We start from the raw sequence: 19422 nt of genomic DNA on the forward strand, positions 1-19422 counted from the left end.
TTTTGACTATCACTGATATCTTGATGAGCTAACTTTTAAAAACTTAACCTTAGTTTAGAAGTAATATCCTAATGAAGTCAAGTCACTCAGTCATGTCCAACTCTTTGTGACCCCATAGACTGTAGCCTACGAGGCTCCTCTGTCCATGGGATTTTCTGGAGTGGGTTGCCATTTCCTTCTCCATATCCTAATGTCTTAATCTAAATATCTTTTAATTTAAAAAGAAGTAAATAAATAGATTTTTATTATTTGACAAAAATTTTTCATTAATTGTCATCACCTAGATATCATTTAAAATGAACAATATAGGTATGAAGTGATTAATATATACATTGCATTATTTACATATACAGATGATAAGAAGCCCACTGTTTAAACTTTTGTATTATATTGTAGAAAGCAAAATTTTGTATCTAAATATTAGCAGTACTGTTTCTAAGGATTTAGAATATTACATGAGTCCTGTTTTTTTTTATTTCCCAGATCAGGCTTATTTATTGAATGGCCTGCATGCATGCTATGTCTCTTCAGTTGTGTCCAACACTTACAACCCATGGACTGTAGACTGCCAGGCTCCTCTGTCCATGGGATTCTCCAGGCAATAATACTGGAGTGGGTTGCCATTTCCTCCTCATGCGGATCTTCTCGAACCAGGGATTGAACCCTCGTTTCTTAAGTCTCCTACATCGGCAGGCAGGTTCTTTACCACTAGCATTGTTAATCTACATAATTGCCAAGGTCATTATGTATAGACAAAACAGTTGGAGCTTTATTTCCTGATCTCTTCTTCCTTTGATGGAGTTTTGATTTTCTCCTTATTGGTCTGGAATGGTTCTTCTCAACTTTGTACCTTCCGTGGTCTTAGACCTGCTGGTTTCAGGCTTCTGTTGTTGCTCAGTCATCAAGTCATGTCTGACTCTGTGACCCCATGGACTGCAGCACACCAGCCTTCCTTATCCTTTACCATCTCCTGGAATTTTCCCAAATTCATGTTCACAGGGATGTCCTCCAGCCATCTCATCTTCTGATGCCATCTTCTCCTGCCTTTGATCTTTCTGAGCATCAAGAACTTTTCCAATGGGTTGTCTGTTCACATCAGATGAACAAAATACTAGAGCTTTAGCATCAGTCCTTCCATGAATATTTAGGGTTGATTTCCCTTAAGATTGACTGGTTTGATCTCCTTGCTGTCCAATTTCTTCCTAAAAGAAATTTCAGGAGTCTTCTCCAGTACCACAGTTCAAAGGCATCAATTCTTTGGTTTCTGCCTTCTTTACAGTCCAGCTATCACAACCGTTTGTGACCACTGGGAAGACCATATCTTTGACTATATGGACCTTTGTCGGCAGAGTAATGTCTCTGCTTTTCAACACACTGTCGATGTTTGTCATAGTTTTTCTGCCAACATGTAATCATCTTCTGATTTCATGACTGCAGTCGCTGTCTACAGTGATTTTGGAGCCCAAGAAGAGGAAATCTGTCAATACTTCCACCTTTCCTGTTCTATTTACCATGCAGAAATGGGGCTGGATGCCATAATATTAGTTTTTTGTTTGTTTGTTTAATATTTAGTCTTAAGCCAGCTCTTTCACTGTCCTCCTTCACCCTCATCAAGAGGCTCTTTAGTTCCTCTTCATTTTCTGCCATTAGAATGGTATCATTTGCATATTTGAGGTTGTTGATGTTCCTCCTGACTATCTTGATCCCAGCTTATAATTCACCCAACCCAGCATTTCTCATGATATGCTCAGCATAAGGTTAAACAAACAGGGTGACAGCAGACAGCCCGGTCGTACTCCTTTTGCAGTTTTGAACTTATCAGTTGTTTCATACAGGCTTCAAGGCTAGTCACCCAAAATCTTTTTGCAAACTTTCTCTGCCTTCACTTTGGGCCTGTCTTCCATGAGAACCTGCTTATTTTTGAATATACACCTCCTCACTTTCAGGTATAGGCTGTGATAATATGGTTCCTTGCCTTAGATGCATGCTTCCTGAGAAATCTATGCAGAATTCTCATCCTCCCCAACCAGATGACTTTCTTGGCCACTCTGGTATCAGAATGCTTACACATTTCTGCCCACATTTCTGCCCTTCTCATGGAGTAAGATGAAAGTCATAATATTCCTGACATTGAACTAATACACATTCCTGAGATTCTTGACACTAAACTTACGTGTTGGTTTTCTTCCTTCTTTGCATCAGTCTATATGATCCTAAGACACTGATATCTCTAAACATCTATAATTCCTTCATTCCTTATTTATCACTTAATAAAAAGGAAACTGATATTTTCTAGATATAGGTTTCATGTCTGGCATTATACATGAGGCTTTAAACATTGAAACACCAAGCCCAAGACATTTTTAAAATCATATGTGTTAACCAAGATCTGAAAATTTAATGGAATTCCCTGTATTAATTCAGCCTCAAAATGTTCAAGGTAGGAGTTAATTCAAACATTTGGTTTCAAATGTTTATTTCTATAACTTACAATGCCTTATCATCCAAGTAATCGAGCTTGTGCTCTCTAAAGGACAGAAGAAAATAGCTGTGTATAGTTATACCAGGCTGAAAAGGATGGAAACATGTAAAGGTAGTGCAATTTGAGGAAGAGAGAGGATATCAGTGAGCAAATGAAAGCAAGGCATTTTTTTTAATCCCAAATGCTATATTTTATATATTTGAAATGATCTAGGAGTGTTAAAATTGATGTAGACATTGTATATAATGATAACCACAATAGTTAACTTTATAGGTCAACCTATGCCAAAGAATGCTCAAACTACCACACAGTTGCACTCATCTCACACGCTAGTAAAGTAATGCTCAAAATTCTTCAAGTCAGGCTTCAGGAATATGTGAACCGTGAACTTCCAGATGGTCAAGCTGGTTTTAGAAAAGGCAGAGGAACCAGAGACCAAATTGCTAACATCCGCTGGATCATGGAAAAAGCACAAGAGTTTCAGAAAAACATCTATTTCTGCTTTATTGTCTATGCCAAAGCCTTTGATTGTGTGGATCACAATAAACTGTGGAAAATTCTGAAAGAGATGGGAATACTAGACTACCTGACCGATCTCTTGAGAGACTTGTATGCAGGTCAGTAACTAACAGTTAGAATTAGACATGGAACAACAGACTGGTTCCAAATAGGAAAAGGAGTACGTCAAGGCTGTATATTGTCACCCTGCTTATTTAACTTCTATGCAGAGTACACCATGAGAAACGCTGGACTGGAAGAAGCACAAGCTGGAATCAAGATTGCCAGGAGAAATATCAGTAACCTCAGATATGCAGATGACACCACCCTTATGGCAGAAAGTGAAAAAGAACTAAAAAGCCTCTTGATGAAAGTGAAAGAGGAGAGTGAAAAAGTTCGCTTAAAGCTCCACATTCAGAAAACTAAGATCATGGTATCTGGCCCCATCACTTCATGGGAAATAGATGGGGAAACAGTGGAAACAGTGTCAGACTTTATTTTTCTGGGCTCCCAAATCACTGCAGATGGTGACAGCAGCCATGAAATTAAAAGACGCTTATTTCTTGGAAGGAAAGTTATGATCAACCTAGATAGCATATTCAAAAGCAGAGACATTACTTTGCCAGCAAAGGTCTGTCTAGTCAAGTCTATGGTTTTTCCAGTGGTCATGTATGGATGTGAGAGTTGGACTGCGAAGAAAGCTGAGCACCGAAGAATTGATGCTTTTGAACTGTTGTATTGGAGAAGACTCTTAAGAGTCCCTTGGACTTCAAGGAGATCCACCCAGTCCTTTCTGAAGGAGATCAGCCCTGGGATTTCTTTGGAAGGAATGATGCTAAAGCTGAAACTCCAGTACTTTGGCCACCTCATGCTAAGAGTTAACTTATTGGAAAAGACTCTGATGCTGGGAGGGATTGGGGGCAGGAGGAGAACGCGACAGCAGAGGATGAGATGGCTGGATGGCATCACTGACTCGATGGACGTGACTCTGAGTGAACTCCGGGAGTTGGTGATGGACAGGGAGGCCTGGCGTTCTGCAATTCATGGAGTTGCAAAGAGTCAGACACGACTGAGCAACTGAACTGAACTGAACCTAATGAATCTTTTTATGGTCCTTTGCAGGGTACAGACAACATTTACATCAGGTGTTCTCTCATTCAGTTTTTGAAAGAAAAAAATTAAGAAGTGGAGGGTCAGCAAGATTAGCAAAATTAGCAATTTGCCAAGTCACATGTTGACAAAACATTAAAGCTGGAATACACACCCACATCTTTTGATATGGGAGTGTATTTCTTTCACTATGTAATAAAATAAGAGGAAAGGAATAGTGCTATCTTCCTACACAAAGGAAACATTAAAATTTTTTAAAATTTTATATTGGAGAGCATAGTTGATTTACAATGTTGTATTAGTCTCAGGAGGAGAAGGGGATGACAGATGAGATGGCTGATGGCATCACTGACTCGATGGGCATGAGTTTGAGTGAACTCTGGGAGTTGGTGATGGATGGGAGGCCTGGCCTGCTATGATTCATGGGGTCGCAAAGAGTTGGACATGACTGAGTGACTGAACTGAACTGGGCTGAGGGATGCACAGGTAGCTGGTAAAACATTATTTCTGTGTGTGTCTGTAAGGTGCTTCCAGAACAGATTAGGATCTGAATCCGTTAACTGAGTAAAGCAGATGGCCTTCCCCAATGCGGTTGGGTATCATGCAATCCTCTGAAGGCTAGAATAGAACAAAAAGGCAGAAGAAGGATGAGTTTGCCTTCTTTGTCTCTCTCTCTGCTTGGTATAAGACCTCCATCTTGTCCTGCCCTTGGACATCAGTGCTCTTGGTTCTCAACTTTTGGACTCAGATCTGGGCTTACCACCATCAGCCCTCTAATTCTAGGGCCTTGGACTCAGACTGAATTTTACCACTGACCTTTTTGGTTTTCCAGGTTGCACACAGCAGATCATGGGACTTGTTGGTCTTCATGACTGTGTGAGCAAATTACTATAATAAATATTGTCTCATATATGTCTCTTTATATATATCCTGTGGGTTTTGCTTTTCTTGAGAATACTAATATGGTACCATTTCCAAAAAGGAAATTATGGGACCAAAATTCTTGGTATGAAAATAATATGAAAGCCCTCACTACCCTGTATGATGTTTAGTAAGAACATAGCTTGATGTTATCAATAAAATTCAAGTTATTTCACCGTTGAAATGTTAGTATGTGGACTGATTACTTTGATGGTGGTAATAGCCATTGGGAGCTCCCTGATAAGCCTCTTTAATTGGGAAGAAATTGAAGCATGCTTATTAATAGGACACTTCATTATTTCTCTATCCGCAACAAAATAACTCCCTCTGTTTTTCTAATAACTCATTACAAAGTAGTATTTACACTTTTTGCATTTCTTTTAAATCTATGTGAATTACATCCACCAAGTAAATTATATCTAATGGGCTTCCCTGGTGGCTCAGACAGTAAAGAATCTGCCTGCAATGCAGAGACCTGGTTTCGATCCCTGGATTGGGAAGATCCCCTGAAGGAGAGCATGGCAACCCACTTCAGTATTTTTATTCTTGCCTGGAGAATCGCCATGGACAGAAGAGCCTGGCAGGCTACAGTCCATGGGGTCACAAAAAGTTAGACATGGCTGAGCGACTAAGCACAGCACACAGCAAGGTTTAAATTCATTGTTGTTGAATGAATTTAATTAAAATCAAGAATATTCATTTGTTGTATTTGCAAAACTTTGTTCCCTGAAAGGAGTGTGGTGCTAAATACATTTAGTAACGTTTGTTGTCTTCAACCATTTTGAGAGACTTTCAACTTTGTAACTTGAAAGTGATCAATTATTTACACAGAAATTTTTACTCATATGAATATTGATGCTATTTTATATTACTCCTGATTATAAAAATAAGATACATTCATGGAAGAAAAATGGAAATATAGAAATAACATCATATATAAAAATTAAATTAAAATGTATCATATCCACTAAACACAAAATCTTAAAATCTATTACATTTCTGAAACAAAGGATATAGGTCAATAGCATTGTGACCTTGAGTTAGGCCAAAAAAATTCTTGTGGTAGGATTCAAAAAGCACAAACAGTAAAATAGATATCATCAATATTTAGAATGTCTGCCCTTCAAAGGATATCCTGTGGAAGACAGAAGGAAAATTATACTGATAGACTTAAGAGAGATTCACAGTACACAGATCTGAAAAAAAGGACTTATTACATTTTAAAATGTAAAATCATGGAAAATAAATACTATTATGTGTGTACTGCTCTTAGAAACAATAATCTGGTGATGACAGAATGTCATTTTATCCTGGAATATTTTCTAACCTTCTATTACACCCACATTTCAACGTAACTAGTATAAATAATGCTGTATGTTAATAATACAAAATAGTACAACTGGAATTCTGTCTTTGGAAAAATTGGAATACAAAGTAAATATATCAAAATTCCAAAGTTGGTAATAGATATTGACTGATTAGGCACTTGAAATAATTTATTCAGATATTTGAGATAAATATTATTTTTCATAATTATAGACTTCTTAGGAAGAAAAGAAGAGAGGAAGGAAGAGGAGTAAGGCAGGGAAGATAGAGATAAGTAGATAGAGAAAGAGAGGGCAAGATAGAGAGGTAATATAGTGTCATTAATTTTCCAAAGAGCTCTCTGGGTCTGCAGGTGGCAAATTGAAAGGTTTCCAGTAATGTCAAAGGAAATAACATATGTTGTTTTGACAGAAGATTATAAAAGAAGTCTACCATTTTAATTAGTCCCCTTGAATATTGATCATTCTAAACAAAAATTTATTCCTGGCTTTTTTAAGCTAACCTTTGAACAATGTGCTATAGTGCAATTTAAATTAACCATAACACCAAGTAAGAGATCAAATCCTCTTTTTAATACCAAACATTTAAAATTATTATTTTCTTTAAATTTTTACAAGTTCAATTAAAGGATCCCCCAGCTCTGCCAGCACACACACACACAGGCACACACAAAGTCTCATCTGGAAAAAACCCACTGGTCACACGTACTTGTGGCTTAAGGAAATAATCATTGTCCAGATTGACATTCAGCTTGCAGGACAAGAAACAGTCTCATCACCAGGTCAGAATTGTTTCAGAGGGGTATTGTTAATTTCTGTGGATGAAGCTAAGAAAGACTTAGGAGTAAATATGAAAGAGTTATATTATAACATGACATATATAACTTTTGGAGATATTAGACAGGTGAGGCATTTTGACTAGCTTGTACTTAATTTTTAGACAAACTACACTGGACAACAAATGAGCAGATGTTTGATTTTAGAGCACAAAATCAGGAAAAGGAGAGTGGGAAACAACTAAAATGGCAGTTTGCCATTTACAGGGACACTTGCTTCTGGACAATGATGAAGCAGGCCTTGCTCTTCTTTGCTTCTGTGACCCCATAGATGTGTGTGGACTTTATTTACTTTTTATGCTAAATGATTTAATTTTTCTCATTAGGTTGATATGTAAAACTACTTTACCATAGTGCTATACAGGTCTTGTAGTTGTTGTCATTTTAAAGAGAGGGCCTTACATTTCAATTTTTATATTCCACACAAACTTTTGTAGCTACAAATGCAAAGGTATTGTTTTTCCTCTGAGAAAAGGACTTTATCATTGTTAAAATTCACAGAATATGCAAAAGTTTCTAACCCAAGTTACTCTTTTATGGTAACTTGGACGTATCCTTCTTGATTTAATAATTTTGATTTCAGAGGGCAATTATTTTTACTTTATTTCCTAGACTTAATGTGGCAAATATCTTTTGCCCTTTGGATGACTTAAAAATTTAATACTTGTGAAAGCAAAGTCATGTTTGGTTTTCAGAAGTATGTGTAGTCATTTTCTATTGCTACATAATAAATCTCCACCAATTTAGCAGTTTAGAAAACATTCACTATTATCTTAGAGTTCTGTAGATCAAATGTTCAAGTTGGCTTGGCTGCTTTGCTTACAGTCTCACAACAAGGCCTCCATCAAGACAGGCTTGTGTTTACAAGCTGAAGGCAAGAATCCACTTTAAACTTGGTCTTATTGTTAGCAGAATCAATTTTTGTAGCAAGAGGTCCAAAGTCTCTTTCCTTTCTGGCAGTCAGTCAGAGGCCATTAACCTCTTTCTTTCATATATGGCCCCTTCCACCTTTCACCCATCAGTTGCATAAAACTCTCTGCTTCATCAAGGACTCATGTGATTAATTCAGGCCCACCTGTATAATCTCCCTATTTTTAAGTTCAGTTTGCCGATCTCTTATTCTCAGGTTCTGAGAATTAGAGCACTTCTTTTGGGGGTGCAATCCCCAAATGTTGCAGGCCACAGTAGAAAAGTAAATACTTTGCTAACTTAAAAAATCTGAGTTTCCATAACAGAGAAATTAACTGCATATCAAAGATTTTATAAAATTCAATTTAAGTCTCATTTCTTTAAAGAAATTTAAAGAGACATGAAACTTCAGGAAATTAAAATCAAGAATATTCATTTAATTGGTTAAAATTAAAGTCTATAATATTTCTTCTACTTTTCTTAAGATTAGGGTGACATGCCATAGAGGGAAAGAAATAAAACGGCCCTGTTACAAGTAAATTCAATAGAAATTACGAATTTCCAGGTCCATATTATTATAGAGGAGTAATTTTTGCCCAGTGGGTCCTATTCATCTCTCAAATATATTTTTAAAAATAAAGTTTAGAATGATATATTTTAAGGGCAATAGAGTGATGATGGAGAATTGAAATGTTAAAAAGTATTCTTAGGAAGATATTTCTTTAAACAAACTGACTTAGATATACTGGGTTAAAAAACAAACAAACAAAAAACAACATAATGAGAAAAAAAATCACTCATGCTTAAAGAGAAAACTTTCTATAGATATTTTTATATTATGAGCTCAACTTTAAGACAGGAAATAATTAAGTTTGAATAACATTACTCCTAAAGATTTATTTTTACACTGTATGAAGGTTAGACAACTAATGGTCTTAGGTTATTTGAGAAATCTCTATTGGATATTATTATTCTGCTTTTCTTAGCACTACTTGTAAAGTAGAAATATAGATTTCAGGTTTATATTTTCAAAGTACTTTTATGAAATGGCTCATAAATAATATTTTATGTGGGTTTTTTTTTCACTATTTTAAGGTACAAGATATAGCAATTTTTGTTCTATTTGTTATTGTTGTTTAGTTGGTAAGGCATATCTGACTCTCTTGGGACACACGGATTTAGCCTGACAGGCTCCTTCTGTCCATGGGATTTCCCAGGCATAAATGCTGGAGTGGTTTTCCATTTTCTTCTCCAGGGGATCTTCCCAAATTTGATCTCTTCTCCAGGAGATCAAATCCAGGTCTCCGGGTGGATTCTTTATCACTCAGCTACCAGGAAAGCCCTTTTATGTTATTAATTATATTTAAATTATAGTCCTTTTTGCAAAATTCAGACAAATTGAAAAAAATAGGGAAAACCACTAGGCCATTTGGGTATGACCTAAATCAAATTTGTTATGATTATACAGTGGAAGACACCAATAGATTCAAGGGATTAGATTTGATACAGTAACTGAATAACTATGGATGGTGGTTCATCACATTGTACAGGAGGCAATGATCAAAACCATCCACAAGAAAAAGAAATACAAAAAGGAAAAATGGTTTTCTGAGGAGGCCTTACAAATAGCTAAGAAAAGAAGAGACATGAAAGGCAAAAGGAAAGATATACTCATCTGACCACAGAGTTGCCAAGCCAGGAGAGATAAGAAAGACTTTTTCAGTGATCAATGCAAAGAAATAGAGGAAAACAATAGAATGGGATAGACTAGAGATCTCTTCACGAAAATTAGAGATACCAAGGGAACATTACCTGCCTCCTGAGAAATCTGTATGCAGGTTAAGAAGCAACATTTAGAACAGGACATGGAACAACAGATTGGTTCCAAAGTGAGAAAGGAATGTGTCAAGGCTCTATATCGTGGCCTTGTTGATTTAACTTTTTTTTTTTTAACTTTTATACAGAGTACATCATGTGAAATGCTGGGCTGGATGAAATACAAGCTGGGATCAAGATTTCCAGGAGAAATATCAATAACCTCAGATGTGCAGATGACACCACCCTTATGGCAGAAAGCAAAGAAGCAAAGAGGCTTTTGATGAGGGTTAAAGAGGAGAGTGAAAAAGCTGGCTTAAAACTCAGCATTCAGAAAACTAAGATCATGGCATCTGGTCCCATCACTTCATGGCAAACAGATGGGGGAACAATGAAAAGAGTGGCAGACTTTATTTTCTTGGGCTCCAAAATCACTGTGGATGGTGATTGCAACCATTAAACTAAAAGATTCTTGCTCCTTGTAAGAAAAACTATGACAAACCTAGGCAGAATATTAAAAAGCAGAGACATTACTCTGCTGACAAAGGTCTGCATTGTCAAAGCTACGGCTTTTCCAGTGGTTGTGCATGGATGTGAGAGCTGGACCATGGAGAAGGCTGAGCACTGAAGAATTGATGCTTTTGAACTGTGGTGTTGAAGAAGACTGTTGAGAGTCCCTTGGACTTCAAGGAGATCAAACAGTCAATCCTAAAGGAAATCAGTCCTGAACATCCATTGGAAGGACTGATGCTGAAACTGAAGCTCCGATACTTTGGTCACCTGATACGAAGAACTGACTCATTGGAAAAGACTCTGATGCTGGGAAAGATTGAAGCCAGTAGGCGAAGGGGATGACAGAGGATGAGATGGTTGGATGGCCTCACTGACTCAATGGATGTGAGTTTGAGCAAGCTCCAGGTGTTGATGATGTACAAGGAAGCTTGATGTGCTGCAGTCCAAGGGTCACAAAGAGTCACACACAACTGAGAAACTGAACTGAACTGAACAGAAGATTAACAATTCTGTGATAGTTTTAGATGGACAGAGAATTGGACTCAGCCCTACAAATACACATATCCATTCTCTCTCCTGTCCAGACTGCGATATTACATTAAGCAGAGTTCCCTGTACTATACATTAGGACCTTGTTGGTTATCCATATAGTGGTGCGTACATGTGATTCCTAACTCCCTAACTATCCCTTCCAGCCATCCTTCCTCTGGCAACCATGTAAGTTCATTCTCTAATTCTATGAAACTCAACTGGATTCTGTTTGTCTAAATAAATATTGTCTAATATTTGTAGATTCTTTAACGTTTGTAGGTTTGGTATATGTTTCTTTGTATATACTTCAGTGAATAATCCAGTGTGTTCATAGATGCATTGTCTTGATTAATATTAATGTTCATAATATAAATTGAAAGATCATTTGATTTTTAACAACTTCAATGACATTTCCTCCTGTTCTTGCTTTATTTTTGCATTTAATGTTTCAAAATGCTTCTATTAAAATAGCAAATTAAAAGTATACTCATGAAACATTTATGAATAAAATAAAATGATGTATGGAATTTGTTATAAAACAAATGAGGAGAGAAGTCAATAGATGTATAGATAAAAATATGGTCATTGATGGGCAAAAGAAGACACTACATGATTCTCTCAAGTTTTGTATGTATTTGAAATTTTCCAAAAAAAAGAGTAAAAGGAAGTTGTTATACTAGTTAAAAACTACTTGTTTAGAAGTATTTCTGATTTTTTCCAAAGTAACATATTTTTAATTTTTATTATATTACACTAGAAGGAAGAGTTTTAAAATTTTTACTTAAAGATGATTAGAAGTCACTTTTTGGCTTCCTGGAATAGTTTTTATATTTTAATGAATACTGATTTGCATCATTGTTCTTTATGAATATACCTCTTTTATTTTTCAGCTAAGTTCAACTTATAGCATAAGGATGTGGTATTAGATATTAAGAAAAATAATATGTCTGTCTGGTATTAAAGACTATTATATATATTTGGGTATACCAAATTAAGGACATTAAGCAAATAATTTTACTGAAGTAGACATAAAGCAATAAAAACAGGAAAATCTAGATTATTCTTTTATTTTGTCATTATGTTGCCTATTCCCCCTCCCACTTAAAACCATAAAGAAGGTATGTCTTCAAAGGATTTTGAAAGACACATATATAAAAACAAAGGCCTAATTCCCTTTGTTTTGACTAAATCTACAGTTAAGTATGGTTTAATGTTTAATTGGTCATCCCATGGTGGTGCTACAGGTAAAAGAACCTGGTTGCCAATGCAGGAGACATAAGAGATGTGGGTTTTATCCCTGGGTCAGGAAGATCTCCTGGAGGAGGGCATGGCAACCCACTCCAGTATGCTTGCCTGGAAAAGCCCATGGAGAGAAGAACCTGGTGGGCTGCAGTCCATAAGTTTGCAAAGCATCAGACACAACTGAAGTGACTTAGCATGCATACACTGAATATCTAATTAAGATATGATAAATATCAATATATAGTTTTTTTTTCCCATTCAATAAACTGTATAAATATTCTCTAACTTATTTGATACAGGTTGTTATAAATGTTTGTTAGCTTTTCCAAAGATCTTTATGTATCAGAGAATATTCATTGAGTTACTATATTTTAGAATGTATAATTCACCCACATGTTGACATTAATTTTTAATTATAATTAAAGGCTTTACAAAGGAAATAGAAGTTCCACTAACTTTTATTTCTATTTCCTAAATCAATGTATCTTCTCACTGACATTCACAAAACATATGGATCTTTTTATGGGTATTTTAAATCAAAACTAATTCTAGAACCAAAATAATGTTTCTAAACTCTTTATGTAATATACAGAAAAGCCTTCTAAGGACAAAAATCATAGGAAAAAAAATCGTAAAGGAAGAGCTATCTTTAAGAACAAAGTACATCGATTTCCAGAAAGCACAACTTGAAGTTACATAAACCTTGGGAAAATAAGTGGTTATTAACTTATGTCTACTTTTACAAGCTGTTTGCATCTACCGTATTATGAACTTAGGAAACACACCTGTATAACACTCTGTTAGTAAACAATGCTTTTTGGTTTTTATCCTAGTATTTAATCAGGAAAAGACTCTGATGCTGGGAGGGATTGGGGGCAGGAGGAGAAGGGGACGACAGAGGATGAGATGGCTGGATGGCATCACTGACTCGATGGACATGGGTTTGGGTAGACTCTGGGAGTTGGTGATGGACAGGGAGGCCTGGCGTGCTGCGATTCATGGGGTCGCAAGGAGTCAGACACGACTGAGCGACTGATCTGATCTGATCTTTTTAAGGACATTTGTACAGCACATAGTCTTGGAAGATAGAGATAATGTCACTCTGTAGGGCTGAGGACAAATTGGTTTGCAAGACGAAATGATAAAGATCATGTCTTCCTCCAGGCAAACATGGCCCAGGACTACTAGTACACTGTTTAAAAGATTGGGAATTTCCTAATCTTGGGGCTTCTTGGCTGTGACACAGCCTAATGAGGGTACAATATACATCTGGGCCACACCCCTTGTTGGAATTGTGGGTCAAGGGGAACCAATGCAACCAACAAGTAATTACTTAGTAGTGTAGTATTTATGATTTTTGAAAAAAAAAATCCTCATGTAAATGAACTTGCTCAAATCCATGTTGTTCAAACGTCAACTGTAAAATTGCCTCAGTGGGTAGCAATTGAGGCCTAAGAATGTTGACTCTTGCTCAGTTTGCATTCTTAGTAACTAATATAGTGTCTGAGCACACTAGGAGTTAAAAACAAAGTAAATCAGTCATAACAACAAATGCTTTGAATGAGCAAATGAACCTGAATCCAGGTATTTTTTATCTATTTCAGTTGTTTTCCTACCGTTCAACAGATGCTAGTTAGATTTAATAGAAATGAATTCAATTATTTTGGTAAATTTAATAGTCAGGGAGTATCTATCACCATTTCTTTGAACACATTAATTCAAACTGCATGCTGATGATGGGATCTTGGTTCATTTTGTATGCAAAGAACTGCATAATTGGAACATTTTCTATTTTGAAAAACAGCACCAAAATACTTGTCTAAAATTTTTCTTTTCATCTAAAAAGAACTAAATACAAATCCTTTAGTGTTTTAAATATAATCATATCAAAAATTAAATAAATCATTTTGTATTTTTAACTCATCTTTGTCACTTTTGCAAGAAAATGAAATTGGAAATTATGTCCTTGTCATGCAGGATTCAAAGTGGAAGTAAAATCTCCAAATGAATATGTCTGAGAAAAAAATAGGCACATCAGACTAGACACATGAAGAAAACAGAGTGTGAAATGGAAGCTAGACATAATACTTAAACAGTGCGATTTCATAAAAACCAGTGAAAGGGTGAAACAGTGAGAATCTTATATTGAATCAAACACAATTGCAAGAACAGTGAAAATACTGATGAGAATTACAAAGGAGGTTAGTGAAGAGAGAAATGAGGCCTGTTCAGAAAAATGAGTTTTCTTCTTTGCAAATGAATTGGGTTATGCAAAGAGGTTATCACTTCATATACAAGAACACTGGTGAATGAGTTGTCTCTTTGGTACTCCAAAGGGCCCCAGATAGCATAACTTATACGAAAAGAGATAAGAATAAAGACCAGGAGAAAAAGAAAGAGGAAGAGGAGCAGAGAACCTTCTATCAGAATCCTTGGGAATGTTAAATAGTCCTAGGAATCTTAAAGCAGATCAGAATATGCAGATTCTTTTCCAAAGCAGAGTATGGAATTATTTAGGGAAACAAGTGCAGACGACATAAATGAGTGAGGAGTATATAATAACAAAATAAATATTTTTAAAATGTTATTAACAGATGAAGTCTAGAAGGACAAAAGATGCAAAACCTCTGCCAGGAATGAGGTCTGGTAAGAGCCTGTTGTTGTTCCATGTTGTTAGGACTAGCTTCTGCTTCAGAGTAAATCTTGCCTAGTGTACTAGGATCTACTTGCCTAGAAACTTGTTTTCCAAACACACATAGTGTGAAGAAGACCCAGCAAAATATAAGGGGTATAATAATTATAATCAATGATATAGTCTCTTTGTAAATATGCAAATCTTTTAGTAAATAAGTAGTATATGTTAAATATAAATAAATCTAGATAAGTATTTGCTGGGGACCAGCCCCAGCTGATCCAGGGTATTCGAAGGAGAGACGGCCTAGGCGACTATTTATATGCTAATTAGAGGTATAAAGAATAATAGAATGAGGATAGCTCAGTAGGAAAATTCAGTGGAGAAAAGAAGCTGAGTAGCTTGGTTTACGCGGGAGACCAATAAAACTTCAAGACAAGAAGTTTGCACCACTTACGTAGGCCGCAGGCGCCCTCTCGAATAGCGGAAGGTGCCTCACCCTAGACACCTTCTCGAGTGGGTCTTAGAAGCCCAGGCATAATTAGTAAGCGTGGTGGGTTCCACGCTCCAGATGGAGACTCAGCTGGAAGTTAAAGGGAAGAATGACATGGGGAGACCAAGAGTTGGTGAACAAGGCCCATAGCTTTATTTTTAACAGGGGCTTTTATACCCTAAGTTACACATAGAGGATAATAGGGGATGCAAAGTCAGCAGTCTTTGATTCTTATCAAAAACCAGGGTTTCTTTCCTGCAAATTTATCGTATACAAATGGTTTAGGTGATTTACATCATCTTCTGGCCAGAAGGCCTACTAACATTTTATGACTCTTGACAAGGACTTATCAACAAAGACTTATTTTCTCTAAGAGTAATTATTTTAAGGTTTGGCGCCATCTTCCAAAGATAAAATTGCATTCCTATAGGGCGGATGTGTAATGGGCTTACAACAAAGAAAAGAATTTATTACCTTAAGGGTCTAAAGTTACTAACACCAAGGCCACTACTTATTTTTTCTATATACCAACTATTAACTAATACACATTCAAGGATACAATTCAGAGGATGTGAAAACTTGGCAACAAGCATTGACTCATCAATGAAATCCTTTACTAGTTTATTCTGACAGTTTTTAACTCTCTGAGAGGCTCTAAGCTATTTGAATATCTTAAGCTTCCCGTACCTCTGGAGGCTAGGAGACTGTAAACAATCGTATGCATAGCTGCAGGAGTCCGGGTAAACTTGTCAGGCGAGTTAGAGAGCCATCTGAGGGGTTTGGATTTAAACACTCCTAATTGCCCAGGAACTTTATTAATTGGAGCTGTAAGTTAACTCTTTAACAGAGAGAGCGAGATGGTGGTAGGGGACAGCCCCCAGTAAAGTCAGAGGTGAGAGCACAAAACAATAAAGTAGGCAGACTCTGGTTTTTTGGGGGAAAATGCTCGAGAATATCCGGGCGGACTCCTGAGGCTCGATCCCACCTTTGCGTATGCCGAGCCTCCTTCCTCATGACCTTTGTCACGAGCGGAATGCCTCACCGGCTCCCGGCAAGTATTATATAAATGCCTCCAGTAATTGTATTACACAGAGATAACTGCATTAAGTTTGAAAGTCAAATGCCCACTTCTCCCTCTCCAACAACTGTATTCCAATTATGTTCCAGGCACTTGTTTGATAACTAAAGGTAAAATAACAGACGTGGTAGTTTATGCCCTTGAGGATTTTCCCTACATATTTTACTAGGGAGAAAGGTAAAAATCAAGTGCAGGTACACATTTTTTTTTAATAGATATAGATTAAAATATATTATGAAAAACGTTGATGTTGGTTAGCAACTTTCCTGGTGACTCATTCAGTAAAGAATCTGCAGTGAAGGAGACCTGGGTTTGTTCTCTGGGTCTGGAAGATCCCCTGGAGAAGGGAATTGCTACCACTCCAGTATTCTTGCCTGGAGAATTCTGTGGATGGAGGAGCTTGGAGAGCTACAGTCCATAAGGTTGCAAAGAGTCAGACATGACTGAGTGACTTTTACCTTCAGTTTCACTTCAGGAATTATTAGTGATGCTGAGTAGAAAGATGAAAAATACTTTAAATGGAATGGTATTGGAAGACTTTTCTGAGATGGTGACCTCTAGACTGACTGCTGAGGGATTGAAAAATATCCAGCCTTTGAAGAACCACCAAGTAGACTGAACACATGGATAAACAGAAAATTGGAGATGTAGAAAAGCCACAAAATAAAGCAGTGTCTAGTAAATCATTCATTACTGATTGACTGATCCTTCTATTTAATATGTGTTTACTGAGTACCTGTCATGTCCTAGAAACTATTCTAGGAACTGAGGAATACTCTCTATGAAGTTTATACTTTTTATGTGAGAGAAAGCAGAAAATAAATACAATAAATAGGAAAAATGTTTAGTGTATTGATAGGTGATAAAAACTTTGGAGAGAAATAAAACAATGAAAGGGAATAGGAATAGCTCCAGGAGGAACAGTTTGCAAATTGTGTTGTGGGGTTAAGTAGAGTCTGCATAGAATAGACTTTCTTATCCAGTAAGTGACCCTTTGTTACTGAAAGTGGCAGGTACAGCTGCTTTCTGCTCCAGGAACGTTTGCTTTATCTTGGATGTTGGCAAGCAGGGTGGGGACTGGGAGTGGCGGGGAAGACTCCTGTCCAAAGCCTGACTGACCCCCACTGATAATCAGGGGGCAAGAGCTTTTATAGGTGAAGGGGATGGGCTACATGCAGAAACAGCACAGTCAGCTCTGAGAGTTACCTTGAAATTGTTCATTGGTCTGACCAGAGTCATCTTGATTATTTTAAATACAGTTAATCTTCACTTCCAGGATCAGTTTGTTCCCATTTCCTTGAAGCTAATTCTCAGAATTGTGTCAGTCCATGTTATGGATACAGTCTTTCTGGCCATCATGTAGTTAACTTCCTCTACCTGATGGGGGTTTCAGTATATATAAGACAGCTCACAGGATATAGCTTAGAATATTATCTATACCTCTTGAGAAAGAACTAAAGCTCCTTGCCTTGCATACTGACTTTGCTTTTATGGGTGTGTCTTGTTTGACTGCTTTTCTTTGCTTCGGTATTTTCCCACTTCTCTGATTAAGCTTATTCTTTGGCTAATTTTTTTCCACAGAAAAAAGGCAGACTGAGGACATGGGGCAAAGAACCACAGGGTCCTGCTCCATTTTACTTTAACATTAGAGAACTAAAGACTCCAGCCTTGGATCATGCTAGTTAGTGAAGTCGCTCAGTCGTGTCCAACTCTTTGCAACCCCATAGACTGTAGCCTACCAGGCTCCTCCGTCCGTGGGATTCTCCAGGCAAGAGTACTGGAGTGGGTTGACATTTCCTTCTCTAATCATGCTAGTGCTGCCATTTTCTGAACATACATCCCATGAAGAAGCATGTAACTCAGACATGCCTGCAAAGAGCAGTGATCACATCACAGTTTTTTTGCCTCCAGTCAACCTTCCCTCTACCTGTGACCACCCTACACTCTTCACCCATAAATATGCCAAGCCCCTAGCCTTTGGGAGGTGTATTTGAGATTAATTCTACTGTCTCATCAGTTGGCTGCCTTGTGAATAAACCTCATCTCGGAAGCAAACCTCTGTGTCTGGCTTACTGCATGTTGGGCAAGCAAACCTGGTTTGGTAACAAGATCATAAGCCTATTTCTGCTTTAAGAGATTAAAGATGCTGGCTTGAAACATTTTGGCAATAGAGATGGAGAGGAAGGAACATATTTTTTAGTGTATTTTAGAAGACAGTACTGAATATGTAAATGACTAGATGTAAGGCATGAGAAATAGAAAATATTGAAGGATGACTCATGAGTTTTTGGTTTGGAAGAAATGAGCATTTACCCAGGTTGTGACCAAAATATGAGATGGAGAAGACTAGCAAAAGAATAGGCTTTGTTCTGAATATAGCATGGGAAGAAGCTAAAATTTTGTTTTCTTTAGCATTTGGAGAATGAGACATTCAAAAGTGAGTTTGTACGTGTCAACAACAAACAAAATACTGTCAACAACAATTTTTTAGTCCCTGCTTTGTGTCAGACACTGTTATAGTCTCTAAGGGTACAGGAGAACAAGTTAGAGAAGTTACTTAATATCTCTGTGCCTCATTTTTCTCTTCTGTAAAACTAGGTTAAGAATGGTGTCTACTACCTGGAGTTATTGTGGTGATGACGTATATAAATATATATATATATATTTTCCCATAGCATCTGTGTTTCTTTTAAAATGACCACTGCAAGATAAAATAAGAGTGCAAATTAAAGTTGAAACAAAACATTTGCTTTAAAAATAAATTTGATAATTTCATCATTTTATGCAAATACTTAAAAACAATTCTTCCTATAAAATAAAATGTTCCAGGAGTACGGAGTTGGTACTGGTTTCCAGTACCAGTACCAGTACCGGTACCAGAAACTGGTTTCCCATAATGCATAGTTCTGAAAGTTAAAGTTGAAATCTATGATTTGTTACTTGGCAAGTAATGCTTCATTGCTTTGGTTCAAACATTCTGTTTTCTGCCTTAAATTTAATTTCCCCAAATAAGTGCATTAAATCTTCCATACTGAGA

Source organism: Bos mutus, chromosome 1 (genome assembly GCF_027580195.1).
Source record: "Bos mutus isolate GX-2022 chromosome 1, NWIPB_WYAK_1.1, whole genome shotgun sequence".
NCBI lineage: Eukaryota > Metazoa > Chordata > Mammalia > Artiodactyla > Bovidae > Bos > Bos mutus.